Consider the following 20,152-nt stretch of genomic DNA (forward strand, 5'->3'; position numbering starts at 1 on the left):
GGCGGCGGCAGAAGCTGAAGCTGTGCGGGGAGCAGCGGCGGCCGCCGGCCCCCGAGCTCGCGCGCGTTGCCAAGCGGCGGTTTCCTTAGCAACCCCGCCCGGGGATGGAGGATGCAGCAGGGCGGGATGGGCGGGGGGGGGGATGAAATTACAAATAAATAAATAAATAAAAATAAAAGATTGAAAAGAGGGAGAGGGGAGGAAAGAAAAATGGGGGGGGGGCGAGGAAGAGATAGATGACAATTTTTGCCAAGTGAGGAGCAGGAGAGAGGCACCCGGTTTCCTGCACTGTCGTAAGAGCCCGGGGAAGGATGCTCTGCTAGCCAAGTCCTCTGTCAGGGCTGGGGTGAGCAGACGTCCACGGGCGCTTTCCGTGCCCTCTCTGGTGCGTTTTACCTCCCGAGGCACCTTAACTTTAAAGTCCTCCAAGTTGTAGTCGGCGCCATCATGACGCCGGCGACTGTGAGTTTATTGATGTATGTATTTTTCATTTTATTTTTGTTGTTGTTTTGCCTCGTTTGGAATTTTGAATCCCAGTAGTCACCATGTTACCCGGGCGCCCACTAGTTCTTCCCTCGCACCCCCCCCCCACTTTTTGGACTAGGTAGAGAAGGTGGCGGGGTTCCCTGTGCTGGATGGGGCACGAAGGGGTACACTGCGTTGGGGGTACAGCGGCTGACTTGTCTGTAGGTGGGGGGGGGTCAGTCAGTATGGATTGGAGGACGCCTTGTCCTCTTCTCGGTGCGTTTCGACACTAAGTTGTGTGTGTGTGTGTGTGTGTGTGTGTGTGAACGTGTGTGATCAATATGGAGCGTGCGTGTGAGAGATGGAGTGTGTAGTACGCGCGCGGGGCGTGCGCGCGGGGTTTGTGTGCGCGCGGCACGCAGGCGCGCTGGGAGGGACGGGGCGGGTGGTGCTGGGATGCGGAGTCGGAGACTGCAATCAAGTGTTTTAATTGTGTAGAGCTAGGCAGCCCTGTTATGTAAGAGGCAGTTTAACCCCTTTGAGCCTGTCGGGCGGAGTGATCAGAAGCCTCCGAATCAAGGCAGTGCGGAGTTACCGGGTTTAAGGAGTCACAGGAACATACATTATCCACCCCCAAACCGGATTGGACAAGCTTCCTTTTTGGACGCGTGGGGCAGCAACCTTGGCTCCCGGTGCCACGAGCCCTTAAGGGATCCCAGGACGGTGGCACGCTGCCCTCCTAGCCAAGGGCAGAACGGGGTGCTGGGCAGGGAGCCATCTCCTATCCCCCAGTATTTTTTTTTAACCCTCTTGAACTCATTTCTAGACTTAAGATCCGTTGGCTATGCTGGGCCATTTACAAATCAACGAGAGAAGCCTGTAACAGTTTCACCAGTCAATCTTGTTCAGTGAAGAGTTTAGGAAGCCAAACGGGGAAGTGAAGGAGAGAACCAGGCAATTAAACAGAAGCTACCTCTCTCAATTACTTTCTTCCTCCACTCTCCGCCTTTAGCAGGGCTTGATGAGGATAATCTTCGCTTCATCCTCGCCTCCTTTTTTGCTCCCCTTGGACAAAATAAATAAAGCCAAAGCTTGCACATCCTAACTAGTTTTCCATAATGCTAGCTGGGTCCTTTGGCAAACCGCGCTAAAGCAATCATCTCTGCAGGGGTCAGCATCCGGCTTCCTCCCCAGACTGAGCTTTTTACGAGGCAGGCAGGGAGTCGTTTTGCTTGGTGGTGCCGGTACTCAGTGATTTTTATCGCCTTGCAAGAGGATATATGGGGGAAGAGAAGGGTTCTCGTCGTCACCGGTGTGACCACCCAACGGACTGAGGGAAGAGACCCTAACCAACGACACGTCCCTGCTCTACTAACACTTTGAGACTCAGCAATTAGCCAAGAGGCTTGCCGCAGGAGTTACTGACATTATTAGTATTCAAGCTTAATTCTCAAAACCTGCTCGGAAATAGAAAGTGCAGTAGTATTCCACCGTGGTTTTGAAGCATCAATAAAATGTTAGTCATTTGCGGATGGATGAAAACATTTTCTTTACCGTCTGCTGTGCTAGGGAAATAATTGTCAAATGACAGACTCCCACTAATACTGATGCCAAATACCTAGATAACACTGTCATCTTGTTAACTGCATTTTTAAAATTCATCCTCGCGTGGCACATGGATGGGATAAAGCTTTAAAATTATCTAGGGCAAAAGAGGGATTAGAAGAATTGGCACGTCATATGCAAAGGAAAAACTATGCAGTTATTATAAACTAGATCCTTGGGGAGAGAAAGAGAAGCACAGCTTCCTTCCGGCATGCCGGTGACTCAGTTCAGTGTTATTTTATGCAGGGGCGAAGATCCAAGCATTTGCTAGTGTAGACTACCAAAACGCATCCTTTTCCTAACCGCTGTTTCCCGGAGATCTGACATCTTCAGTGTCCACAGGGGAAAGGGGACGGGTGGGGGGAGGGGGAGGAGGAGCTTCGGTGACCAGGCAAGGAGCTATGCAGCAGTTTTAATATGTACAACAACCCTTCAGGCTTGTAAATGGAAACTGGAACCACTTCTATTTAAAGGGAAAGAGTTTCTTTTCCTTAATTCGGGTTTCTATCTCAACTTCTATTCACTAACTCAAATGCACGTAACACTTACAACACCCATACCAAGGTAGGTAGCAATGATTCAAACCTAGTTTAGAGATGAAGGGGCTGAGAGAGTATTTATAGGTAGGTCATTGTTATTTAAAGAGTGTGAGGATGTTGGGTGGGTAGGGCCTGTGTGTTTTTGATGTGCTCTCACAAAAAAAAAAAATGAAGCTTTTTATGACATTCTTTCTCTTTGACCTTTCTAAAGGCATATATCTGAGACTGTTTTACAGGGTTTCCAATATTTGCTTTTGAGGTCTTAGAGTTCTGAGGAGAGATATAAATCCCGGAATTCTTGTCTCCTTTAGAGGAATGAAAAACTAAATAATAATAATAATAATAACGGAAGAAAGGGATTTCAGCCAGAACAAAGTAACAACAAAAAGAAAGAAAGCCTTTCAGTATCCAGAAAGTTAATAACATTGTTTTAAACTTTTCAAGTGTTGAAGTTGATAAGGTGGAATGAGGTACACCCTTAGAAACTTGATACTATTTTTTTCATAACCATATGCTTTGTTTTTAAATATTTGAATATATAGAATAGTCAGGATAGAGTTCATTGAGAAGGAAGGTAGAAGCTAATTGTAATAGCTGATTATGCTCTTATTTTATGTTGATTTATACACCTTTCTTTTATGCCTTCTGGCCTGCATTTTGAATCTCTCGAAGATGCTGAAAAGGGTAATGTTATAAAGTTACTTTAGTTAACATTTTTAAATCTAATAGTGTAAATGAGATTGTTATTATAGAAAAATAGAACATAAGTGCACCTTTTGGGGGGAAATGGGTGAAGTCAGCTTCATGTGTCTTTTTTTTTCCTGTTTAGACTTTGAGACATTTTAGGCAAGACAAGATCCAGAGCCTAATGGACAGAGCTAATGAAAGCACTTTGTAATTCCTAAAGGAGTCAGTTAGGTGCCCTTACAAACAGGGCATATGAGTACTAGCTGTCTAATTTGGTGGATAATTGATTCTCTATTTGAATCAAACTGGTTTAGGTCTGGCCTAAAACTGACCATTAGTGATGCTTGGTTGGTCAATATCAGCTATATAAAGGTCAGGAAATTACTTGGGGGATTTTCAACCTACTACATTCACAATTGGGGCCAGGTGATTATTTGGGGGGAGGGGGCACTTTGTACATTGTAAAACGTTTAGAATCCCCAGCCTCCATTTACCAAATGCCAGCAACACCAGTAGATGGCAGTAGTTGAGATAACCAGAATTTCTCCTTACATTGCTGAATGTCCTGTAAGTTGAGGAACAGATCCTTGGAAGTTAAGAACTGTCCCTTATAAGCAACATTAATATATATATATATATACACACACACATATATATCAACTTCTTTTCAAGTAAAATAATGAAACAGATTTTTAATCAAAAGAAAAATGCCTTAATTGATCTCTACGCCTACAAAAAGGTGCTCTTTTTTAAAATCAATTTAGTCTTTACATAATTGAGTAGCCCACATTAGCACAGATACAATTAATTTAATGACTAATGCAGCAAAACATCTTATGATTTTTTCCATATACGGTACAAGTCTTAATTAAGCAAGAGTATAATTACAACCTGAAGTTATTCTGTCTTCTCTAATGCTGGAATTTATACTTTGGTTATGCATAGTTTAGTTACAAATATTATTATAAAATAGATTTGGAGACATTCTTACAGTCACACAAAGTTTAAATTAATGAATTTGAAAAGAACATTGTTACTTTAGCATTCTCAAATAAATGTGTTTGTAAATGAAGAAAGAGCCTTTTTAAATAGCAAGAAATCATTTAAGTTTTGGTATTCTTTATACTGTGAGAGCTACACACTTGAAGAGGGCTATCTAGGAGAGTGAACACAAAATCATTCTAAAATGCATTCCTTAATTCATTTAATTACCAGCATTTTATCATCTTAACTATTAACCATCAATTATGAGAATAAGCCAAAAAGTATGTATGTGTGTAAATTTGTTTTGTTAAAGAAGGGGGGAGATACCTAGTGTGTTTTTTTAAAGCTCTTCAACCCACTAGTAATTATAAATGCTTTATTAGGAAAGAATTTAGTACTAATTTTGTTTCATGAAATATGAGTTTAAAAACATAGCCTTAAAAACTGATCCTAGGTAGAAGGGAAATATCTCAGGGCTTTGCTCATGCTGAGAAGTTCCTCTACCTGAGCTGAGTCCCAGCTTCAGTATATTTATATGATTTTTGTACTTGACTTCTTTTACTGAATATTGTATGCCACTATTACTCTACACTGTTGTACAGCTATTATTTATTATTTTTCATATTGTATCTATGTAGCCTTTCATAATAAAACTTATAAAGTATAAATTTATCCATTGTGTTGTTCACAGATAGTTACATTTTATGTTGTATATTATATACACATTCTGGAAATCAGTCCTGAAAAATTTCTTCAGGTTAACCTATGCACACACAAAACAATATACCACTATGCATCACTGAGAGATGGTGAAATTTTTTTCAGGGAAACACATTGTAAAGATTATTTTATTTTATTTTATTTTCTGTGGACTTTATAGAGCACACCTACAAAAACCTACTTCACACCTATGCTGCTTGGAGTGGCATACTGCTCTCAAGGTGCAAGCTGTTACTGTACCAAACACATTACAATAGGCAATTGTAACTTTAATAAAGGTAAGTATATGTATGTGTAAACAAACCTAACTATAGAAATAATGGCAGAAAACCAGTTTAAAGTATTTTTAAATGATATCCCTGTATAAGTCACTTATAAGCTGAGCTTACAAGACTGGAAGTTGCTATTAGCTAGCCAGTTTGTAAATAGTTGGTCAATATCACTTAATATTCACTTCTATGGACTTTATTAACACTATACATTTAGTATATACTAAACATAAAATAAGTTTTCTTTTTCAGTAATAACTTAAGAAGAACTTACTATATTTTTTATCTTTTTAATTTTCAAATCCTTTTTTTTAGTTTTATGACTTTTGTAATAATTTATAGCTTAAAACACAAACACATTGTGCAGTGATACAAAAATTCTATTTATACCTTATTAAAATTTTTATCAATTTTAAACTTTTTTATGTTCTACTGTTAAATGTTGTGTTGAAAACTAAAGATATAAATGCATGCATTTGCGGGGACTACATGGGGTGAGGCTCACTGCATCACTAGCTACCTCCTCCACAGCCCCTCCAATGGTAGGCTTGCAAGATGATGACAGGCAGCCTTTTTCTTGGGTCTCAATGCTTTCTTTTGGGTCCCAACTGGCTATCTTGCCTGAGGGTCTTCCTGAAGAGATGTCACCATTTTCAGAAATATGTCCATGATGGCCTGGTTGGTTGTTTTTGTTTGTTTGGTTAGTTGGTTTTTGTTGGGGGATTGTTTCATTATGTTTCTATGGAAACACATTCTAGTAACTCAAATATATTGTTGGGGTAAGGGGGCATCCATGTTCTCAAAGTTCAAACACTTCACTATCAAACTTGAGGTTTCATTTCCTTCTCTTGTCCCCTCTTCTGCGATGCATTCCTCTTTCATTCCCAACAACTCTTTGTTAGAGATTCCTCAGAACCACTTTTCAGAAACATAACTTTAGGATTCCTTAAGGTTATGGATACTTGTTTTGTGTGTCTTCTTTCACCAATTAAAGAAGAATGGATGGGAGCAATAATAAAGATATTAATACATCTAACTTCTCCATTTTGCTGGCATAGTCCTTTCAGGAAGTCATTTTGCAACAGGAGATGCATCCTTTATAATCATTACTGCTTCTGCAGTGTACCGGCAGTATTGACATGCTTGTATATAGTAGAGTTTTTATCAGCCTAGATCACAGATAGATATGTTTATTTTCACGTTTTAATGAAGCCTGACCCTTGTAGCTTTGTTCTTTCCTTCAGGATGGTAGCTGAGGTTTACTTATCAATTGCCTGGCAAGCACTAACAATCACCAATTTATTTTACTCTCACTGTTCATAATCCCTTTTAATTCCATTTTCAAGTAAGTCATCCCACAAGGCATCTGAATGTCAACATTACCAGTGGGTTTTTATGCTCTAGACAATAATGAACAAAACAAGATTAAACAAGCAAAAGAGAAAATGATATCACTTGGAAACAAGGTAAATATGAGATGTATGAAGCTATTGTTTGTTGGCACAACGTCTGTTGCTGGCATAACATGACATGCTATTTTATAGTAAACAGTTCTTATAAGTAGAGTATATTCTAAAGCAACAATAAAATTGCAGTATAGTAAATACATAAACCAGGAACCATTGTTTGTTATCATTATCAGGTATTATGTACTATATATGAATATATGTTTAACTTAGATAACTGAAACAGTAACAGGCTTGTTAACTTCAACATAACCACAAATGATAATGACAGTATTAGGCAGTAGGAATTTTTCAGTTTCATTGTCATTTTACCACTAGGATATATGTGGTACATCTCTTACTGAGTTCTATTCTGTTTTTCAGTAAGTGCATAAGGTGGAGGGAGAGATTTAGAGAGGGATAAAGAGAAAAGGAATCCAAATACTACAGAGCAAGTTGATAAACTGAAGACTGGAGTCCCAGAAAGAAAGTTTGTATCATGTTGGTTTTAGGGGCCACCTATGACAGAATTCTAACTCAGGGCACCATCCTCTGTTTTCTTTGAAGGTCTTCAATTGATTTAATGAGCTTGACTCAAATTCTGAGGGATAATCTGTTTTGTTCAATGCCTATGGATTTGAATGTGAATTTCAGTTGAAGTAATAATATTCACAGTAAAATCCAGATTGGTCATTGATCACAGACTATGTGTAAGGCCTGATCAAGGTGAGAAAAACATAAAAGTGACCATCACTCAGCTTTATCTCATGTCCATCCTGTGCTGATGGTGGGTGATCCATTCTCATTTCAGTTTAAATAAAATTGTGATTTTTTAAAATAACACCAACTCTTTGCTATAACTATGTTCTAATATATTTGTTACTTGGAACTTTTACAATTGACAAAATTTGAAGTCATTATTTTTTTCTAATTAGTCAATTTCTGGAACTGGTTCTTTTTTTTTTTTTTTTGGTCCGGTTGTGGGGCCTGAACTCGGCCTGGGCGCTGTTCCTCAGCTCTTCAGCTCAAGGCGAGCGCTCTACCTCTTGAGCCACAGCACCACTTCTGGCTTTTTTGTTTTTGCTTATGTGGTGCTGAGGAATCAAACCCAGGGCCTCAGGCATGCAAGGCAAGCGCTCTACCACTGAGCCACCTTCCCAGCTCCTTGAAGTCATTATTTTTTAATTCAATTTCAATTTATTTTCATCATTTTTTCTTAATGATCCAGATAATAAATGCCAAGAAAATTAACTTTCCATGATATGTCAGGGATAGGCACTAAAAAAACAAAATCTGACTGCAAATGTGTTATACAAATGAAAATATCAAATAGAGATATAGTTATCAAAATGAAAGCATTCAATATATTAAAAGTTCACAATTATTTGTATAGCATACATAAAAAGTCAGCTTGCTAACTAATTGTTGTGATTGTAAAGAACTATTGCAGAAGACTGACAAAAATAGATTTATTAGTGAACTTATAAAGAGGTTAACAAGCCTGAAACAAGTATTAAAAAGAAATTTGTGTCTTTATTAGAATGGTGTTAGGCTTTAAATATACTAATTTTGGTAATCAAATTACTGTTTGTAGTTTTTGTTTTTCTTAGAGCTGTAATACTAGTCCAACTATCTTGTCTTGTTTTTTGAAAACAAGAAACAGAATGCAAGTAATCAGAAAGCACTAGCAGGCATCAGTTAATCTAAGATACTAGCTTCTTAGTTGCAAAGAAAACCATTGTTGGGGTAAGGGAGAGGGAAATGGAAGCAATTCATAATAACTGGAATTCCATGAGTGGGTATGCCAAGTCCCATGAGGCTATTTTTTAAATTTATTCTTTATTTGGTCACTTTTTGTTCCTCAAATACTAATTTTTCTTTGACTTTTTTTCCTCAAAGTATAAAAAGTATGAAATATAAACAAGCTCTTGCACTGCACACTTAGAAGTGTACAATTCAAGCATTATAGAGCTATCTGCATACCGATAAATCCCATCAAATCTTGGATAATTCAATAATCTACAAAATATCAGGGCACAGAAAGAACTAAAACCCACTGCTTTTGTTATACATAAGATTCAAATAGTCTAAAGAAAAACAATGATTTTGGCTCTCTTCTACATTTGCATGTTGATACAGTTATTAAAATATTCATGTATAATCATGTTTGGTCTTACTATTCAAGTCAGGTTTAAAACCTCAAACCCAGCCATCCAGATAAAACAAATAATCAGAAAGATTAGCTCTTTTCCATTTCCCAAGCCCCAAATAACTAGGAAGTCAATTTTAGGACATGACTCCAAACGCTGGATTGTGACTACAAATGCTAGGTCCAATCCTAGGTTCATAATCCTTTTTGGTGTGGCATACTTGGTAGAACTCAGGCATGGAAGCCAACATCGATCCTCCAATCCAAACTGCATAACGTTGCATGTGGTGTGTAATAACTTGCACATCAATAGGCTTTGGCTTCAATCTACTGCCACTCAGTTCCTCGCTTAATTTCAGCCTGGCATCTACAGTTCTTTTCAAATCTCTTTGCAACCTTGAAGTCATTATTGAAGTGTAAATTCTCCCAGTACTTACTTATAATACATTGCTTGATATATTACTTTAAATATATTTTTGTATTGTAAAGATACTGTACAAAGAGGTTATAGTTACATGAGCCAAGTAATGGGTCCGTTTCCTAAGAAGTCTCCTCCCCACCTCTCAAGTTAGGTTGGACCAAGAAAAAAAGAAGACAGCATTCTTTTTTGGAAGTATATAACTTTCATGAGGTCCAAACCAACTTTTAATAGGGACATGATAAAATAGTGAACCATTCCTCCTTTGGAATTATAGCTACTCAAATTACTTCTCTTGGAGCCAATCAAATTCTATTAACTGAATATAATGCTCAGAACTTATTCAAAACAACTGTTTTTCAAGCTAGAACTCATGTTTTGCGTTTCATCTCCCCATTACTTCCCCATCACACTATCAACTCCAAGCAACCACTTTTCTTCTTCACATTTATATTTAAATTAACATTTATATTTCTAGATTCCATGTATAAGTGAGATCATGCAATCATTTTCTTTGTGTATTCCTGAATTTCTATCACTATCTGATTGAAATTCCCTATCAGATGCTGATAAAAATACCAAATATTTGTACCCTCTTTCCCATGGTTAATACATGCTATAGCATGTATCACAATTTTCTGCTTTTAATATACTTTATATATTTGTGGAACACATTTTTTCCATTTGTCTGTTTGTATACACTTAAATTGTTTCCATATTTGAACTATTGAAAATCCTTCCTTATTTCCCTCCTTCTTTTCTTCCTTCCCTCCTAACTTCCTAATTTCCTAGCTTTCTTTTTTTCTTTTTCCATCTCCTTCAGGAAGCCACTGTTAAGATGAAAAACTGATTAAGTGAGCCCTACTTGGCAGTGCAGATATCTCTATGTGGTGATGACATTATGTTTTCTGCTGATAAGTACCTAGACTCAGTATCTCTGAGTCATATGGCCGTTGTACTTTTAATTTCTGATCTGTTTTCCATAATGCCTACACCAATCTATGTTCTCATCAACAGTGTAAAAGATTATCTGCTGTCTAAAACTTTGTCAAAATTTGTTGTCTCTTTTTAGCTATGACCATACATCCTAACATGTGCATCACAATTTTCATGTGTTTTTCTTTAATTATTATTGATCCTGCTAACATCAATACAAAAGAACATAGGAATGAATTTAAACTGATAAATAAAAATAAACTGAAATATTGATGAGAGAAATTACAGATGATACAAATAAATGGAACTATATCCTATGCTCATGGAACAGAAAATTTAAGAATATTAAAACCTACATTCTGCTCCCAAATAATATGCAGATTTAATGTAGTAGCTGTCAAAATTTCACTGATATTTTCCACAGGAAAAAAAATCAGTTTAAAGATTTGTATGGGACCACCAAAAACTTGGAGCAGCCAAAAAATACCAAGGGAAAGATGAAGTTGAAGTCATTACAGTTTTTTAATTAAAATATCTTTAAATGGTATTACAACACAAACACTATATTACAGTATAAAACTGAAATGCAGAGGAATGAAACAGAGCGCAATGTCTAGAAATAATTCTAAATGCATATAGAGAGGTAGAGGTAATTTCAACCATAATAGCAAGGAGTGAAAGGACACAATGGAAAAAAGGTAGTCTATTCAGCAAATGATGCTGAGAAAATGCTACTTCCACAACAGTAAAAGTGGACCCTTACAGTAAACAAAATAATCACTTCCAAGTATACAAAATAATCAAGTCAAAAGACATGAAATACATAAATGTAAGTTGGGTAACTATAAAAGTTCTTGAAGGGATCAAGGGGAAGATATCCTTGATATGGGTCACAGCAACATCACAGATATTTTCATTGATTGATTGAGTTTTAGCTGTCATACCAAAAGCTTGGACTACAGATCAAAAATAAATAGGACATCAATCCTAAAAGCTTTTTACAAAGGAAATAAACAAAACTGAAATGCTCACATAAGGAAAGGAAAAGTTCTTGGCAAAACACATGTCTGCTAATGGTTTGCTATCCAAAATTTGTAAAGAAATTTATAATACAATGATATAAATCAAATGACTCCAATTAAAAATGACAAAGAGTCTGAAAAGATATTTCTCCTAAGAAGACAAAAACATGTTTCAGCATACTAAGAAGTACACAGATCACTAAATATCAAGGAAATTTACTTTTTTCAAGTAAGCTCAATCTAGCATTCATCTTTCTGTGTTGTGATGTCCCATAGTTTATTCAATATCAGTATGGACTGTATGTAAGTAAAATTCATAAGGGAAATAAGAAAAATATTTTGGTGTTCGATGAATTTAATCACAAAAGTCTCACTCAGTTTATATGTCAACACATACAGGCCTGATTTCTGTGATACTACTGAAGTTGGTAGGATTCTATTCATCTATGTTTTGTTTTGTCAACTTCGTTTCTATCACTGCTATCAATTGTATTTGTCTATCAGAAAAAATTTGTGCAACTATTAATCAGTTGTAAAGATGTATGTATTAAATGGAAAGACCTGTTGGTTAAAAGTAAAAGTAAAAGGATGGAAAGGTAGCTCAGTGGTAGAGTGCTTGTCTTCCATGCATGAGGCCCTGGGTTTGATTCCTCAGCATCATATAAGCAGAAAAAGCCAGAAGTGGTGCTGTGGCTTAAGTGGTATAATGTTAGCCTTGAGCTGAAGAGCTGAGGGAAAGCACCCGGGCTTAGAGTTCAAGCCCCCAAACAAAAATAAAGTAAAATTAGCAAAATTTCATATGGTTACAAGTTAATTTTAAATCAATACATCTATTTTAAATAATAATTTCAACTATAGTAAAATTGAAGACAAGAGGTCTAAGTCAGAATGTCTAGTTTTAGTCAGGAAAGGGTGGAGGAAAATGAATCTGTTTTCTTGAATTCTATTTCAGCCCTTGTAAAGAAAAAAAAAGATGGAATAATATGTAATCTCCAAGGCTCTTTCCAAAATAATTGGATGGACTTGATATTCTCAGAATTGAATGTTTAGGCTTATTGCTACAAGGTAATGGGTCATCACAGTGCTTCCCAACAGAGGATATTTATTCTTATACACATTTTCTATCTTTCAATTGGTCTATATATGGTGACTGGATATGAAGAACTGTGGCATGTATTTTCTGTTTTATCATTATAAAAAAGACTAAAATGTAAGTGACAACAAAACTCATTTTCTTTCTTGGAGCTCAAAAGACAAATTAGAACCGTGAGACATAGATGTGAACACGGGGATAAATTACCAGTGTTTGGGTGGGTCAAGTCTATATTTATAGAATTATTTAGAATACATAGATATAGATAGATTTGTGATTTTGGTAGTGATAAAATGGTTTTATTTTAACCTAGTACATATTTTTTTCTGGCTTGCTCACCTAAATGAATGTTTTATGTGCGCAAACATATTCACACATATACACAATTTATAAGAAATCATACTAAGCCGGGTGCTGGTGGCTCACGCCTGTAATCCTAGCTACTCAGGAGGCTGAGATCTGAGGATCACGGTTCAAAGACAGCCTGGGCAGGAAAGACTGTGAGACTGAGACTCCTATGTCCAATAAACCGCCAGAAAACTGGAAGTGGCACTGGAGTGGTAGAGCACTCACCTTGAGCTCAAGAGCTGAGGGACAGCTCCCAGGCCCAGAGTTGAAGCCCCATGACCGACCAAAAAACAAAAACAAAAAGAAACTGAAAAACTAGAATTAAGCTTAAACAATATTAAATTCAACCTGTTTCAATAATTTTATAATTATGACAAGTCTGCAGTCTAAGATATATTTCCTTTACTTGAGAATGTGTACATGAAACATGCAAATAATTATTCCTTAAAACAATGAAAATTTTGCTCTATTTCCCTAATTATAATCAAGAGGTTACACAATTATCCTGATCTGTATGTTTTAATTTGATTCATGAGGTAAGATTTATTTATAATAATTTATGGGTGATCTAATTTGCTATTGCCCAGAAAGCAGATCCAGATGCAATCAAGAGCTCCTAATGATATTTAATCCTGTCTCCTCTGAGAAAGGAGAGAAGGGTTGTGGCCAGACAATAGCATAATTTCTTCTATTCTGATTAGGTCATATTTCCTAAATGCTTTGTCTATTGGCCATATTGCCATTCACAAACCAATTTTGACATTCCCAAATGACTCATTTGTTTGGAAGACTCATATATAATACTTGTTTTATTTTTTAATTGAGGGGTCACATGGCTCTTGAAGACTAAAACTATATTTATTTTATTATGACTGATTGTCTAGTATTCTAGACAATTTTCATTTCAGATAGAAAGTAACATCATTAAGAAGGATAATGGATTATTATTTATTATAATCATTTTTAAAATAATGACAATTTATATTTATTATAAAACTTCCTCAATTATATATTTATTTCAAAAACAGCTTTGTTTTAGTTGATTATCAATTTCTCTAAATTACCTTTTGACCCATGATACAATTAGTTCTATAAAGTATTAGTGCAAATAGAAGGACTCAACACTGGTGCCAAACAAAGAAGATTGAAGGGAAAACAGATAAGAAGTATGAACATACTTAAAACCTACCACCTTCATTGACAATTTATTATTCGCCAAACACTGTAATTTTATTAATTCACTTTGTGTAATATTACTTTACATATATATGCTACAAGTATTTTCTTTTACAAAAATTGTATAGGATGAACAGAAGTTCATTTATACATTTACTCCAATATATTAATCACAACTGTAATGTAAAATATTAAAGAAAAATAACATAGTCTGTAAGATTTTGTTTTAACATTATTTTAAGACCTATTACTCTTTTCCTTCTATTTTACTTAGGCATGAAAAATTAATTACTATTTGATTTTTACATCACTAAAACATACCATATCTCAAAATGGTGATTAAAATTATCTCTGTTGAGCCTCTCTTAAACCCTAATAGTTTTAGCCCCAATCTTTGCAAACTACAAAATCTATTGTTCTCTTAAACTGTAGACACTTGCCATTATCCTGTATGAGAATATCCCAAACCTTTAACAAATCTAATCACTACAGGATCAGGAACTTCTCCTGATGTAATAAACTTCTTGTTATGAATTATGGATTTCTTCCTAGAACTACTCTACTAAAATACTACAAACTCAGCCCGTTAAACACAGAAATACATTTTTTCTACAGTTGTGGAAGTTGCAAGTCAAGCACCAGCATTCTGTCAAGGTTAGCTTTTTCTAAGCAATCTTTTCTTTGCCTGTAAATGTCAATCTTCTTCCTGTGTCATCTCCTGGATTCCCCTAGGCCAGCATGCATATTGTCTATTTTATTATTTGTAAATTCTCCAGTCATATTGATTAGGGACCCATTTTTACAATCCCTTTAACCTTATCCTTTTAATAGCTCTATGCCCAAATATAACATTGAAGATTAGTACTTCAGTACATTAATTTGGAGTTTACAAATTTATGTTCATAATAGTGTCTTTTCCTTGATGTCTATGATTTGTTTAATATTTTATCCCAATATTTATCCCATATAGCAGAGGCTCAAGAATACATATACACACACTTCACTCTAAACATAATATATAAAGAGTTGTCATTGTGAACAATTTGGTTCAGATTTTTTTTTCAATCTTAGAGATACACTCATTCCACAGGAAGAACCCTAGACATACAAAAGAGCTGGCTGCTAGACATATAGACTGTGTGTCCATAAGAATGATACTGGAGAGCCCACATTCCTATTCTACCTATAAGACCTGTTCCAGTTTTGACCCAAGCTGATTTATTGTCTCATTATCTCAACTTTCAAGTCTGCTTATGGGAATTTACTTAAGTGTGGACAACATCCATCTAGCCGGCATCAGGATGACAGATGAAGAGATGTCCATGAGGTGATATCTCATATTTAATACTTTAATACTAAATACACTATCATGAGACAAGGAATGAGTTTAACCAAAAGATATGATTAAACGCAAGATTTCCCTCCCAAACACCATTTTATAGAGTCAAATTGTCCAGAGGCTAGCTTAAGGGAACTGATCAAAAGGGCACATCCTAAGAGATAGATAACAGGATATCAGAAATTGGCAAGATGAATAGTTTCAGTAACAGATCCTTGATACCAGGAAACAGTGAGAAAAGTACATAGAAAGACTCTTCCTGTACGTTGACAGAATTACCGCAGATGGTCAACAGTCATCAATCACACTGCCAGTGGTTTTCCGCTGGTATCAGGCAATTTCCAAGCACACCACCTAAATCCCCTGTACCCAGCAACAGACCCCATGGAACCCACTGGTTCCCCCAGGGGCACATAAAGGAATGTGAAATTCGTTTTTGCATTAGAGATAATAGTTCAAGTCGGAGGCTACAATGCTTGATAAGAAATGTACTCATTATCTTGCCCATGTAATTGTAACCCCTCTGTACAGTATTTTCGCAATAAAAATAAATAAAAATTAAAAAAAGAATATCTAGTATATATCAGAAAAAAGTGGAAAGTTGACCATAAAATGAGTAGTTAAGTAGGAAGTAACACATGTTAATGCAGAGAAAGTAACTGTGGAGACACTGTTAATGATGCCTTCTAAATGGATTTGACTTGTAATATATACTTAAGTCAAGAGAACAACATGATCATATATGGTTTAGAAAGATAATTATAGGCATATATGAAAGACATGCTAGAAATGGAAGGGCCAATACAAGAAGGAATGATGTAGTTAATCATATGACATGTTTATATTCTTATGACAAAAGAGCACTGTCATTTCCTTTTATTTGTAGAGAATAGAATGTAAACATAAATGTTTCCATTTAATGTATACATTGGCTTTCAAATTTATAACCTACTTGAATATGATATGCTAATAGTAGCCAATGATTCTTTTGAAATTATTTGGTCATACTAGCCAAGGAAAGAGTGAAATACACTATTTTAAAATATTAGACTTTCATATTTTGATAAGTAAAATGAGGAAGAAATTAATATAAACAAACCGAAAGCTCATATGAAACATAAATTAATGTGAATACTGCCTGAACATAAAGTGAATCTTCAGAACAAAACAGAGAAAAACAATCATTGATGTTTCTTATGTTGAACAACCTTTGCATCACAGGAATGGAACCAACTTGATCAATAGATATTATATATTCTCTGTTTTCTAATGATTTTATTATGATCATTTCCCATTTTTTCTTAGATGTTTGTTAAGTTTTACTTTTGAATGCTATTTCATTCATTTTTATATTATTCTTTTAGTCTCTATTTCATTTATTTATGATCTGATTTTTACTACATCTTCCTTTGACTAATTTTGGTTTTGATTTACTCTTGTTAATTTAAGTTATTGAGATCCATCAGTAGGTTATTTTATGTAGTCACTCACAGTTAAAAATTTCCCTCTTAGGAGTATGTTTGCTGTGTTCCACAACTTCTTGTATGCTGTCTACTTTTAAAATTTTTATTTTAGAAATTGTTTGAATTTCTCACCTGATTTTCCACCAGTTTTTTATTATTATGGAAAAGTGCTATTTGATCATCATGTCTTTGTATAATTTCAGTGATTTACAATGATTTCTAGTTTTATTTCATTATAATCTAATAATATGCAAGAATTTTATTTCAATTTTTATTGTAGTTATTTTTTGTGTTGAAACATATTGTCTACTTTAGAAAATCAGTATGCTGATGAAAACAATTTTTTTTCTGCCACTGTTACATGGTGTATCCTACAAATGTCTCCTAACCCCGTATTTTTATTTTTTTTCTTACTTTTTGTTGTATTGCGGTTTAAACGCTGGCCTTAAGACTTGCTAGACAAGCACTCCACCACCACTTCAGCCACAACACCAGCTACTTTAATATTGGATTGTGTGTGTGTGTGTGTTTGTGCATGCACATGTGTGTGCACACATGTGTGCATATATGCAGGCCAGTTCTGGGGGCTGAACTCAGGGCCTAGCTACTATCCCTGAGGTTTTTTTTGTTTGTTTGTTTTTTCCTCAAGGTTGATGTTCTACCACTTGAGCCAGAGCTCTACTTCTGGATTTTTTGGTGCTTAATTGTGGATAAGTACCTCACAGACTTTCCTTTCCTGAGCTAGCTAAAATCTCAATCCTCAATCCTTAGGCTCTCCAATAAGCTAGGATTACAGGCATGAGCCACTGGTGCCTGGCAAATAGATTTTTATATGGGGAAAACAATTTGAGTACTGGCAAAAGCTGGATATTAAAATGACCCTCAATTATTTTATTAAAGTCCTCTATGTTAGGTTGCTTTCTATTTTTTGTGACCAAATCACCTGAGAATACAACTTTATTGGAGGGGTTATTTATTTTTGCTCACTGATTCAGAGATTTAGTGAATGTTGGATAGCTCTGTTGGATAGCTCTTTTACCTTGAGCCTGGGGTCATGTACACTGTGGTGATGCGGGCATGTGAAGAAGGAGGCTCTCAACCTGTAGCATATAGGAGACAGGATAGGATTAAGAGCCTTCAAAGGCACTCCTTCAGAGAGCTTCATTCGGCTGGGCCTTACCAACTAAATTTCAAAATAATGCCACCTGCTTCCAAATAGTGCCCTGGGCTGTGATTAAAGACTTCAACACGAGAGCCTGTTAACAGAATTTTATATTCAAACCATAATATTTTCCAGCTTCATTGTGAGTTTCATTATCCAAAATGTATTTCGTCTTGGAACTGTGTACATGTTGACACACACCTGTAATCCCAGTTGCTCAGATTTAGGGATCAGAAGGATCATGGTTCAAGACAAACCTAGCCAAAAAGTAAGGTCTCCTTTCAATAAATAAACCAGATCTGGCGATGACTGTGTATTCCCAGTTTTACAAGAGACATAGGCAGGTTTTTCATGGTCTGTAGCCATCCTGGGGAGAAAATGTGGAACTCTACCCTAAAATAAACACAAAAGCACTGATGATACAGTTCAATCAATGCCTTGATATTAAATGCCAGTATGGCTAAAAATATGTATTTAATCCATTTTCAAGTGTTGCCAAGGTCATACCAGATGTAACATTATTCAAAAGCTTATTTTTAATGTCACTACTGAGATAGAAGGCAATTGCTTAACAGTGAGCTCCTGTAAAATAAAAAGAAAATTAAATACTTCCAGATATGATGCCACTGAGTAGATATCATTATTCCATAAAAGAGAAAACAGGTTCATAAAGGAAAGAAATGATAAAATATGATAAAACCCAACAAAGGCAAACACTAAATCCTCTATACTGCATATACTATGTTCTCCATGTTGTTGTAAGTCCCAAAGTGCTTAGGTAGTCCACCCGTAAGCACTGACACTTGTAGCTCAAATAGCTTTTCCCTGGGATGGCGCCACTCATTGAAAGCTTTTCTGGACAGACATTCCATGTTCCTGATATGTCTAAGTTCCTGTAGTCTCCACTGAATCTGTGGCTTCACTTGCCATTTCATTCATCACCTCTCAGTGGTTCCCACAGATTGTCCAGCGGCCCGGGCTTTACTCTGAAACCTCAGTGGAAGCATCATTCCCCTGTGGCTCTTGTAGTTTGCAAACTGGCAAAACCATCACCAAGTAAACAATGCCAAAGTCTAATGCCAGCATGTACAGTGGCCATGCCTCTTTTTGACCTGGCAGGAGCAGTCTCTGGGTGCCTATGTGACTCAGTATGTTTAAACAAATCCTGGCAAAACAACTTTCACTTAAACAGCTCTGAGCAAGAAGGGTATTGTGTTCCCTCTGGCCCCTGGAGGTCTCCAGGAATAATCTTTTAAATGTGTTTACACATTTACAGCCTTGAGTCTGTCACAAGTTGTCCTCTTTGATTTCTAAGATTTCCATCTTTTCTATTGCCCTGGTGCAAACTACACAGCTCTTTTTAATGACGCTAATCTCTTTAACACTTTCCTTGACCCTAACTATTACTCCTAACTGAATGCTATGGTTTCTCTGATCACTCTTCTCTGCTGTTCTTCAAATTGTCACTAAGAACCTACCTAAAAGCAGTTAGCTACAAGAATCTCACAGCCTGAAGGCTGAACTTCTTTGAAGTCTTCCCATGATTAGCTGATCACCTTTAGGTCCAACCTCCCACAGTTTCAGAACAGGTTCTTTACCAAGTGTAACATGAATGCTCTCATGTCAATTCCTAACAGAATCCTTGTTCCAACCTCAAACCTCTGGAGTGTTTTGTTTTCTGTCCATTTCCTACTGGCATCTAGAATTGTGAACAAGAGTCATCCATTAAGCTGAGTTTATAGCATTTTAGGACTTTTCTAGCCTACGTCTACAAATAGTTCCAAATTCTTCCTGTAGTCCCCCTCCAAAAGTTCAAGAATCATATGGTCAGGTTTAGTTACAACACCTGTATTTCTGGCTTCAATTTTTTGAGAAAGTGTAACTCAAGATTATCTATTTTCCTTCATGGTTTCAGGAGTTTCAGTGCCTGGTTGGCTGGCCTGGGACAAAGCTGAACATCATGCTGTTGGGGAATGTAGAGGATAAGCTTGTTTAACTTGAGGTAGATAGGAAGCAGAAAAATAGGAAAGGACTTGGAGCCAGGTATAATCCTCAATGCCTTTCCTCCTGGGACCTCTTCTTCCTGCCACCTAATACCTCCTGCCAAAATAATGCCACCATGTTGTGATGAAACACTTCAACATATGAGCTGTGGGACACATTTCATATTCAAACCATAACAGGTTCTGTATTTCTCTTAATTGTCTGTGGTGTCTGATTTATAAAATTAGATGCTCTAAATGTCATTGCAAAAACATCATCATCTTTCCTGTTTCTGATAGAACCAGGCACAAGCCTTATACCTTTGAATTATACCTTCACCCCTAGGTTT

This window comes from Dipodomys ordii, unplaced genomic scaffold, assembly GCF_000151885.1.
Source record: "Dipodomys ordii isolate 6190 unplaced genomic scaffold, Dord_2.0 Scaffold51, whole genome shotgun sequence".
Lineage (NCBI taxonomy): Eukaryota > Metazoa > Chordata > Mammalia > Rodentia > Heteromyidae > Dipodomys > Dipodomys ordii.